Genomic DNA, 12,570 nt, shown 5'->3' with positions numbered 1-12,570 from the left:
TATATTTTTATATATATAGGTAGGTACCTATATTTATAGTAGGTATATTTTATTATACCGCATTTATTTAAAAAACATTATCTGGAACGTTGGAAATAGCTTTGATCGATCATCATAGACATAATATAGTTCATGCTATTATCTAATAAGAAACTAAAAATAATAAATATTATGCATTTATATCTTATACATTATACTTACGCATTATATAGTATTCATAACAATCAATAATATATTTTAATTTTTACTCATAGGGCCATAGGCCATCGCCCGTGCGCCGTCGGCGCATTGTAAATTTTAATTCAGGCCAACAAGACTCGAAAAAAAATAGGGGAGCCAAAGTATACCCTGCACCCCCCCCCCCCCAAATGGCGCCCCTGCAATATCGCTATTGAATAAAATGGTTTTTAGTAATAAATGTTATGTTGACTTTTTCTATAGTTTACTTTTCCTACGGGTGATAATATATATAATGGATAATATGGAAAGTGGTAAAACTGGTAGCAACCCTGGTTCACGGTTCGCGTTTTTGTTATCAAAATTATTTAATTTCGAAATGATATCACAGAATAATTCATAATAAATTATCTACATTCTGTGTTGTGCGATAACAATTTACTTTTTCAAATCATACTATTATTATTTATTAGTTTATTACTTGTAATATACAGTCATATTCTGTTTTAAAATTTTTCAGTTTTACGAATTATTACACCTCGAGTCATAGTGCCTAGATAGTTCTTTGTGAGTGACAAATCAACAAATACTTAAAGGAAATCTAATGATCTAATCTTTCACAAGTATATGATTTCAATTAATTTACCTATCATTTTTTTTATTAGTAGATTTTAATAGCATAACAGAAATAAAACATGAAAACAAAACAAATTATTGAATTCTGTGAAATTACTGTGTATTATTGAATCAGCTAGGTCCTATCACTTTAAATATATAGTTATAATATATGGGAGATACCATACCAGTAGCCATATATGATGTTTTTAAAGGTTAAGCAGTCAATTACATTTAGATGATTTCCATAGTTAAATGTAAAAAACTAATATATTAAATTAAACATTAGGTAATTTGTAATAGTTTAATTATAATAGTCTTGAGGCATTAAGGTGTTTGGATCTCAACAACTATGGTTTATTTCAATATGTTCTTCTTCCAACTCTGATATATGGCGACTCCTATAATCTCTTTTATACACTAAAGGTCTTACAATATTTGGCCAACACCATTGTTATTATTTTAGTAAATGTGAATTATAATTTTTATTATGTTATATTTGTGATGTATAATGATTATTTTTAGCAATTTGAATTATTTTATTAAATTAATATGTGGTTTTAATAACTTTGTAGTGTTCTATTATCGTTCTAGTATCCATGAATCCATAACATAATTTAAATAGTAAATTATATAATATTATTAATATTAATTTATTATATGTATAATAATATTGATGTAAACTAATATAATTTCTTTGTATACAGAAAAGAGACACTAAAATTCATAATAATGGATTTTGAATTTTCAATGGAGAATAAAACAAGCTTGGTGGTTGTCTCCCGCGCTATCTCAAATAGCTTAAATCGCTTCAAAATTTGAAAACTTGAGGGTAGACCTTTATTGTTACCCCTTAACTAAGAGGTAAGACCTATGAGGAATCAAGAGCTATAGGTAACTATTAAAGAGATAAAGAGAATATTCAGATGTAAAACGGAGATACGAGATACATGTCTTGACCAGTTGAATAAGAGTCTAAAACAATCTTTAACACACGGGAATGATATTTGCATCAAAAAGATTTTTATCAGATATGTCTATAGATAGAGACGTGAGTAACCGTATTGTTATGAATTAATTTATTTTTTAGAAATAATGTTGAATCCATCAGTTATTTTAACTGATAATATTGTAATAATTCCTCAGCTTTTTCACTGTAAAACCTAACTTCAATTTCTATTGAATAAACCTTAATAATTCCTTTTCTAAATGTGAAATTAAGCATTATATTATATTATATTATATTAGCAAATAAAAGAAAATATAAATATAGATAGTAATAATTCAAGTCACTTCGATTTATGTAAGCAACACACTAATGCTCGTGATATATAGACAAGAGTTGGTGTTTGCTTATGTGACTTGATTTGATAGTAATTCAAGAGACGTGTTTATGTTAGATCAATCTAACAATAATTAAAAATTATTTAGAGTTGTGTGGCGCGTCCACTAGAATTTATGACACATATGTAGTGGAACGTGTTCCGTCACAATCTAAATGCATAAAGAGGATTGACCAAATGAACTTAATAATCAATTAAGATTAATTTTATTCAAATAAGTTGTGAATAAATATGAATGAAAAATATATAAATAAAATAGAAAGAGTTAAGATATTTTTTAAATTAATAACTTTATATACACTTAATCTTACCATTACTCTATACAACAAATATTAATATTATATTGTATAAAATATTTAAGAGAGCATAAAGGCTATATTAATGAAATACTACTGATTTATTGTAAACCATCTTATTGTATAAGATTAAATCATTTTTTTTTTATTAATCACATAAGTAATCACAATATTATAAAATCCACTAACCACATATTTTATTGTATTAATGAAAAATAATGTAACTATTAACCAACATTTATAAGTATTTAATCACTTATGTAATCAACGTATATTATAATGTATAATTGGAAAATATGAAAAAAAAAAAATGTTAACATGTGTGTAAGAACACACAGGTGTAGAATGTATTGAATTATTGTAAACAAGTTTTAATAGCTTGTATTGTACTTACTGCAATTTAACCATTTTTGTACTAGACTTTGAAAGATTTCTGTCTTGAGGACATAAACCTTTTTTTTTTGTGAGGAGGTGTGCTCTTACATCTCAGAATAGTAATAGTAATACAGTGAGTTCCACTTAAGAGGATGCCAGCGTAGTATTAGTTATCTCTCTCTAACCCACGCGCATCATAGAAAATTTTACATTCATAAATATGACTATAACCATATTAATTTCTCAAATTAGAGTGAAATAACCTATTATAGAATTTAAAGCTAAGAACATTATCGAGGGCATCTCATAAGCGTTTTATTATATTTTTATTTTAAAGCAAGTTATGAGTTTTGTAAGATGTATAAACTATTTACAATTTTAAAATACTCATAACTCGCTTTAAATAAAAATATAATAAAACGCTTATGAGATGCCCTCGATAATTTTCTTAGCTTTAAATTCTATAATAGGTCATTTTACTCTAATTTGAGAAATTAATATGGTTATGGCCATTTTTGTGAATGTAAAATTTGCTATGTTGCGCGAGGGTTTAAGAGAGATAACTAATACTACGCTGACATCCTCTTAATATGATCACTGGTTTATAGAATCAATCGTTTATTGAAAATCCCAAACCAGATCTTATATTACTAATGTTACATTAACCTTTTATTAGAATCACCAAGTACTGGATAATTGAATCATTTTTAAGAACATTCTTATCGTTTTAATGGTATTTTAAACTTTCACTAAAAAGAAACAAAAATTGTTTTGAAGAAGTTAAAAAGAGCTATTCAAAAATATGTCGAAAACAATACTTTTCAGTTCCAAAAGTTATAGATACAATGTGCATACACTATTATTTATTTAATTTTAAATAATTAAAAATCATGTATATACTATACTAATTGAGTATTGATTTTAATTTTAGGCTAATATGAAAATGAAATCAGTAAATTCTCAAATGCTATAAAAAATAGCTAGTTTCTTTACTTTATTTTAATTTAATTTTAAACACACATACAAATATAAACTCATCATTAAAAAAAATGTCTTATGGAATCAACCAGTTAATAGAATCAAAATGATCTGAACCAATGTGATTACATTAAGCGGAACTCACTGTAATAATTCGTAATAATAATAATAACAGCATATTAGGATGTCTCTTGTAAAACTGTTTACTATCTCTAACACTTGAATTTGGTTAACACTTAAAAGGACGCCATACCCGCATGTGTTGTCTCTGTCTTACTAACGTACATCATAACAAATTTTCGTTCAGCAGAATACATTTTGTGATATTACTTTAATATTAGAGTAAATTTACTTATTATCAAATTTAAAAGTAAGAATATTATCTAGACAATGACATATCATTTTATTGATATTATCATTTTAAAGTGAGTTATGAACATTTTAAAGTTGTTATATTTTACATAGCTGTAACTCGCTTTAAAATAATAATATCATTAAAAGCATATGTCATTGTCTAGATAATATTCTTATCTTTAAATTTGATAATAGGTAAATTTACTCTAATATTAAAACCAACATCACAAAATGTATTCTACTGAATAAAAATTTGTTATGATGTATGTAAGACAGAGACAACGCATACAGGTATGGTGTCCTCTTAAAACAAATCAACTTATTTTATATAAAAACTACACAGTAATAATATTTATTTATTTATTTTATTTTATACGGACAATGTCCAATTTACAATATAATATAATAACGATAATAATAATAGTATGATAATAATTGATAATTAATAAATTTTTGAATAATTTGATATGTGTAGTACATATCATATATGGCAAAGAATACCATTTATGGACATGTATAAACAAGGTTACATCCTGCCACAATCTAATTAGGTCTTCGCATGTCCTCGTAAATCCTAAACTGTGTAATAACATGCGAACAACAAGTTATGCATATCCGATTGACCAGAAAGGACAGTAGAAGAGTAGATAAGAGGAAACTGACTATATAAGGGCACCATGGAGAGGACTCCGGCAGATGTGATCTACCATGAGCACTTTCACATCAGTTGACATCACAAAACAGTCCCTGCGACTTAGTCTAATTTCTTTAATTAAATACACATAGAATAATTTACAATCAATTATACTTTGAAAATATTTGCATCATCTTATTTATTAAACCAAGGCTACACCACCACTATACATCAATTATTGATTGGCCTACTACAATATGTAAATATTTTAGTAATAGCTTTAATATATATTTGTACTACATCTGTTTGAATATATTATAAAAGTAGGAAAGTAAAACAATAATAATACAACTAACCAAATAAAAGTTTATTCAAAATTGTATTACCAGATAATGGTAATTTATTAAATATCAAATTATAATAGTTTAACTTTATGGTATAAAATTGAATATTTTTTATTGTACTCTATTATTTATGTTTAAACACATTTTTTTTTATTAAAGTTTCTTAGGCAGTTATTTGAATTTATTGTTAACAGAAATGACATATTTTTAACATTTGGAAAATAGATAACAATAATTGTATCAAAAGTCAGTAAAGATGATTTTACAGCGTTTAGTGTATTATGTTCTAACTATAATATTAGTGACAATATAATACATTTAAGTTTTAATATTTACAATTAATAAAATAATAAAAATTATTGTAGAAGGTCGCATGGGCGTCTGTTTGAATTAGCGTTTAAAAGGTGGGTTACTTGGTCTGTAATATTTCGCACTGCTAGTAGATGCTAGTAGAATTTATGTGATTGAATTAGATGATTATTCATTTTTTTATGTACTCAGTTATTGTGGGTAACTCAAAGTCTTTATGAAATGTAGCATTGCGAACAAACCATAGAGCATTAGATAGGATACCAGTAGATCATATATTAGACCAGGTTGTAAGTCATTAAGTCAAATTCAGAGATAGGTCTCATATATGTCCAGTACCTATGTTTATTGCATAATAATTTTATAAACAAATTATTATTATTATTATTATTGTGTCTTATAATACTTTTTTCAGATTAACTCAATTTAATCTTATATTGATGGAGAATTGAATGATTTTTTAGTGGTGAACAATCTATGTTCATATGATTCGATAAAATATAATAGAATTTGTTCATGTCATTTTGATTCTTCAAAATGTATTAATTCTAAATCTAAAAGACTATAAGGTCGGATGAAGTTTCAAGTTTAACTCCTGCTAAATTTAAATAGGTAAGTAATTAATAAATTATAAAATATGCAACGGTAGATACATTTTTTTATGTTTTAGTTAATATATATATATCAATTTATGCAAAAATAAATAATCAAAGAATTATACCTTGCTATTCAATTACATTTGTAGTTTGTGGTCTTTCTAGGTAATTATTAATTAGTATAAAAAAATATTTTTAACATTTTTATAGTTTCATAATTTTAGTTTTCAGTAAAACAATAATAATACAGGTTTTTATTTATTTATTCGTATGGCTTAACAAATCATTTACAGCAAAATTAACAATAAAATAATAAAATAAAATATAAAATAAAATAAATTAAAATATAAACATAAACATAAAGCATAATTTAACTAAATTTAGATTAGTATGGTTAAGGTTTTATAAATATATAATATAATATGACATAATATGACATGACAATGCGTTACAGTTTACAGGTTACAGGTGTACGTCCAGTTCCCTTATCCACTTTACTGCTTCCGGTGTTATCGCGTGGATTCCTTCGATGCCCTGATTGAATTTCCTTATCTGGCATTCCTTTATTATGTGATTTATGGTTTGTCTATCGTTTCCGCAATCGCATGCTGGGCTGTCTTGGAGTCGCCATTTAAACATCATATCAGAGCAACGGCCATGGCCTGTTCGAAGACGATTTAGTACAGACCATTCATGTCTAGGCAGTTCCATACCCATAACTCCTTGATTGGGGTCCATCACCAGATTTTTGTTTCTGATTGGTAAAGTAGAGTTAGTCCATTCATCGCACCAGCACTTTTTGGTTTCAAATCCTGATCTTATTAGGTCTTTAGCTGTCTTCCAAGGCGGTTTCCTTGACTTTAGTCTGAGTGCTGGTATATCTTCTAATCTTTCGGCTAGCAGTGAGTTCCTCCTATCTTCGGCTTTTCTGATAGTATTAATAAGTTTCTGCTTTCTTCGTAGGTCTGGTGGAGCTATATTGGTTAGAACTGGTAGCCATTGTAACTGAGTGGACTTAACCGTGCCGCTAATCACTCTCATTACGCTATGCAGTTGTGTGTCAACTTTTTTCACGTTTTCACCAGGCGCTGATGCCCAGCATTTCAAATCATTATCAGCATAATACAGGTAAAATTGTATTATAGAAAATAAAGACACCTATGATAGATCTTATATTCCTTGTATTTCTGCATCATTTTAATCTATTATCTAATTCACTTTTAATTTAAATAAATAATTTAAAAATTAAATGATTATAAAGTTTTGATATTTTTTAAATTACCTTTATCTTTTTTTTAAATTATTTAAAAGCAATGTTAAAGTTTATTAGTTTGCTTTCCCACTAAATTTCTTTTCAGATAAAGCTTATGATAATGTGAGAATTTAATTAATTTAAGATATTATAATAGGTACACAATGTTAAGTTTGTATTGAATGTTGCATAGTAAAAAAATATCTCTAAATTAGTAATTGGTTCAGGATTATATTGTGTTAATATTTTATGGTAATTTTCAATATTTTTTATGATACAAGTACAATATTACTAGTAATATTAGTATTTATATATATATAGTATTTTTAATGTTATTATTTACTATAATATGTCTGTTTTAGTATATTAAAATTGTTGTGGAATTATGAATGTCAACATACTGCTAAATATCAGATTTGTTATGTCAACTTATTTTCAAAATATTTAAGTACAGGTGTTACATATCTATTTAAAAATACTTGCTTTAGAGCAGCGGTCGCCAACCTTTTGGACTTTGCACACCATTAAAACCATACTCTAAATTCTGCTGACCACTTATAGCTTATAATAGCTTTTTATATAAATACCGTTCCACTACTGATTAGTTTTATACCAAATTAATATAAAAATACAAAATTTATACAGCAACATAATACAATTATACTTTGTCACATAGTGATTATATGACACGCACTCGCTGGAAATTTAATAAAATAATATTGCAAATAACGTTCAAATTTTCCTGTGGACCACCTAAATTGTCTCGCAGACCACTAGTTGTTGACCGCTGCTATAGAGTATTACATTTACTGCAAAAACATTTATTATTAAATAATATTAAATATTGTTATAAAATCAAAACCTTCAAAGTATTTTATAAAAATTGCTGGATTTTCGGAAACCGTTGAGAACTAACTTTATTTAGGATAAAAATAAGATCTCGTTTACACCACACAACTTCTCGATTGGTCAACTAAATGTATCACTATAATGATAATAATTTCTTATGAGCACTAGATAACAAATATTTTGTTCTATAATAATCAAATAGTATTGTTGACATTGTTGACAATACATAATTTTTCATTTTTATGATAAAATATTATAAATTATAGGGTTTAAAGTAATAATATATTATATTATATTTTCTAGATTTTTTGATTTCAATATTATCTACTTAAAACTTTATGAGGAATCTTGTACTCAATTTCCAAATCTTAGCTATAAAAATTGAGCATTTTATAAATTGTTATCTAGAAAATAATTTGCAAATTTTGGTAATTTTGACGAATTTTGTCAACATTAGAACTTCTAAAGCTTATAAAAAATAATTGTGTTTATGTCAATATAGCCTATGCGTATATTTATTATTTATTTAAAACTAAAATCTTTGATTTATTGTCAAGCTTTTTCACTGGTTAAAACATTTTTATTGATATTTATAGAAGTAAAAATATTCTATGATATTTAGCTCAAAAAGAGTCAAAATATTTTATAAATTTTATCTCTTATAGAGAAAATTCTAATTTAATTATTTGATAAGTATCTATGGTTATTTGTTTTGAAATTATACAACAACAAAAAAATAAAATCTTTTTGCTGTTTATTTAAAACTGGTTTTATGTAAAAATTCCTGTTCTTCAATTTGTTTTTGATTTTTCGAAGTTAAGTTTTTCCCAATATTTTTGTAAATTACTCGAATTTTTTTACATTTGACTCTTTTAGTACTAATAATATTTATTTTCCTACCATAAAAAATGTTAAAGTTGAAGATTGAAGTATTTTTACTACTGTTTAAGTTAGAAAATTTTAACTGACAGAAATAATAAATAGATAAAAAACACACACCATTTTAAAATAAATGTATTTATCACCCTCACAAAATCTAAAATTCTAAAAACTTACAACTGTTCTATAACCATACCTATTTGCCTGATACTTCAATTAAACATTATCTAAAGACTAAAAGTAATCAGGTTTAATATTCTCCTATTAAAAGAAAATAAATATGTATATCAATAATAAATTAAAATTTTTTTTTAAATTATTAAACAACTTATACTTATTAGAACATATTAATTTTAAAACTAACACTTTAAACTCAAAAATAAAATCATTATTTTAATATTTACATATTATGTTCTTTTAGGAATTATTTAGAAATATAAAATATTTTATTCTAATGATCATTTAAAATTTAGTTAGAAAATGTTAATTTATACCCATTTTTTTAAAATCACCTATATTTTTTTCATTTTATTCAAAATCTAATAAAATAGAATTAATTTTAAATCATTTCTTATGTTCTAGGTTTTTAGAAATGAGAAGGTGCTAGAAATAAAATGATGCCAAAAGAATCTAACAAAAAAAAATAAAATAAATGCTCCAGTACATTTATTTTATACCAACGGTCAGTCAACTAAAGATCCAATATTTAATTTTCAAATTGATTTACTTGATTTATATAAAATATTACTGTTTTAGAACTATTACAAAAAAGGTAAATAATATTATATTTTATAATTTGACATGTTTAATTGTATTACTATGATAACAAAATTAAAATCATTAAAGTTCTAGCTGGCAACTAAAGAAAAATATACTGCAGAATGCTGTGAAAATAGTAACTCTAATTCCACAATTCAAGATTCATTTGAAATATTTATCATGATAACTCGATAACAATATCAAATATTTTACATGAATATCCACCTAAAAATTATGAATGTAATAACTTTGCTTCCACTACTCCATAAACTGATAATATGATGATGTAATTAATAATTACCTATATATAACTAATTATACATAGGTTTTAAACATGTGGGTCTAACTATTGATGATGTATCACATAATCGTAATTATAATTTTAATGCACCTGTTACTGCCACATATGGAAGCAAATTATTTTTATCATGTGACATCAGTTATATATCAGTAACAACTAATTCAAGGCCTCCCTCACCTCTTGCCTTACTTACAATTCGAACATATGACTAAAAATAGCTATTGATAGGTTTCAAAATCATATTCACCTAATCCAACAACGAGGAAAAATTTTTCAAAATTTATTAGACAAAGTTGAAAACATTGATAAAACCTATGTGTCTATTACTATTGAACTTATATTACCAAATAGGTAACCAGAAAACTCAATAAATTCAGCTATTATATTAAAATATGCTCTTAGTGAGTATTGGGATAATTTTTATGAGACTTCAACTTCAAGAACTTTTTCAAAAATACCTTGTTTGCGATACAATTTAATACATTTACAGCAAATAACAATTGCAAAAATATTTTTCATAGGATGGATAAAATATTTTCCAGTAAAGCTTGTATCATCCTTTTTTGAAAAAGTATTATTTGGATTTACTGTATCTGACCTAATTGAAGTATTTTCACAAACAAACTATGAAACTACTTTAAAAGATTTTAAAAATGTTGATACAAACTAATGGATATTTTAAGTGATTTAAATTGTAGAAATAATACAAATAATAATTTTAAAAACATATTGGAAGAAATTGCTCACAAAAATTTAGGTACTAAAACCAATGTTTATAATCGATTGTTTTGTAGAAGAATTAAAAGACTCATCGCGTGAAAAATATATTTATTATTATTTCATTACTATTGAAATATTTGAAACTTTAAATAATATGAAACCAAGTTCTTAAAATGTTGTACCTAGTCTAATTAAATTTTAATTTACGGATTTATATACAACAATGTCGTTAAGTAATAATTGTTACAAATTTAATCTTGTACCTATTTGCTAAGCTTGATTCGCCTATCAATTTATGATGGTTGTAAGTTATTAATTTATAATAAATGTTCAGGTCTAACTGTGAGTGAACTTAAATGTGTCACTTTGGAGAATCGTCATCTAAAATGTATTCGTAAATCTTTTAATAATGATCAATGTGATATCCCCAAATTGAAACATTTAATTAATAGTCTATTAATTTAAGTTAATGATCTTAAAACTCAAAAACCTACAATTTTGGATCACATCATTTTAAAGATTTCATACTTAATGAAATGAACATGACTATTGGACCAAAATAAAATCTATCCGATGAAGGCTATATTTTCTTCAACAGTCGATGTTATTATATATTTTAAAATCAAAGAAAAAATAGATTATCATTACAATCTCCTTTCATCATTTGTATCAGTTCTGACTGTATACTTTTCCAAAAAAATTTCCTGATGAATTAAAGTTTCGAAGAAATAATGGAAAAGTACATTTAATTATTAAGTTTCTATAAGATAAACCAAAAATCGATTTCAAGAATAATCGACCTAATACTTGTGATTTTAATTCTTTAAATTATTTTTTATAATTAATATTTTTTACCAGAATATGTTTGGTGTTCTAGTAATAATTCCTTTTTTACGTAATACTTTATCAATTGTTTATTATGGTATAATTTTTTTAAATGAAAAATGGTTAAATAATAATGTACTTGATGAGGAAATTAGTTTTACAAAATATAATTTATAAAGAGATAATTGAAATTTAACTTGTAGAATCTTAATCGCATGGTGGTGGTGTATTAATTGCAGCAAATAATTAAATAAATTGTCAATTATTAAATGTTGCTGTTGTTGTTGGATTTGAACAAATATTTTTAAAACTTACATAGTTAGTTCTGGAGTACCTCAAAGTTCACATCTTGGACCCCTTTTATTTACATCATTTATAATAATGATTTGTCTACTATTTTTAATAGCTCTGTATATACTATATAGTCATCTATTTTCCTATTATTCTAAATTATTTTCATTCTTCATTACCGCTATAGAAACTAGTACCTACTAATTTTTTATATATTTTTTTGATATAATATATATATATGTGATATGTCAAATTCATGAAATGACTAGCAGTAATATATTTAGGTAACTTAATAATAATAATTTCTATTATCAGTTGCAATTATTATAATCTACTTTTATTGTTACTATTAAACATCTTTTAACTTTTGTCATATAAAAAAAAAAAATGAATAAAAAATTATAAGAAATAATTCTTTTTAATTTGTATCAAAACCAAATAAGCAGCACATTTTTATAGGTAAATTAAAAATAAACCTATGAATTATTTCATTTAAAAAAAAAAATAAATATAATCAATTATTAGAATATTATATCATAATTGCATTGTAAATTAGCATGGTATTCTTTGAAGTAGAGTAAGCACAGAGAAACGCAACACATCTTGCACTGTATCTATGCACGTTTATGTTTTCTCTTTATTTTTATAGCCAAGTGGAAATGGTATAGGTTCT

General features: G+C 25.0%; 1 long non-coding RNA gene across 3 annotated transcripts; it reads left to right on the top strand.

Moving 5' to 3' along the window:
• The first annotated feature begins 587 nt into the window (after window positions 1–587).
• On the top strand, window positions 588–12,205 carry LOC132927729 (uncharacterized). Of its 3 annotated transcripts, XR_009661821.1 has the most exons (5): window positions 588–800; window positions 1,500–1,843; window positions 5,841–6,037; window positions 7,636–7,727; window positions 9,584–12,205. It is a non-coding gene; the product is annotated as an uncharacterized LOC132927729 (long non-coding RNA). The 3 variants fall into 3 exon arrangements; XR_009661819.1 differs by lacking the exon at window positions 7,636–7,727; XR_009661820.1 differs by lacking the exon at window positions 9,584–12,205 and having other exon boundaries at window positions 7,636–8,380.
• Window positions 12,206–12,570: the final 365 nt, after the last annotated feature.

The sequence above is a fragment of the Rhopalosiphum padi genome, chromosome 3, assembly GCF_020882245.1.
Source record: "Rhopalosiphum padi isolate XX-2018 chromosome 3, ASM2088224v1, whole genome shotgun sequence".
In the NCBI taxonomy this organism is placed as follows: domain Eukaryota; kingdom Metazoa; phylum Arthropoda; class Insecta; order Hemiptera; family Aphididae; genus Rhopalosiphum; species Rhopalosiphum padi.
The sequence above is the reverse complement of the archived record's forward strand: the minus strand, read 5'-3'. Positions and strand labels throughout refer to the sequence as shown.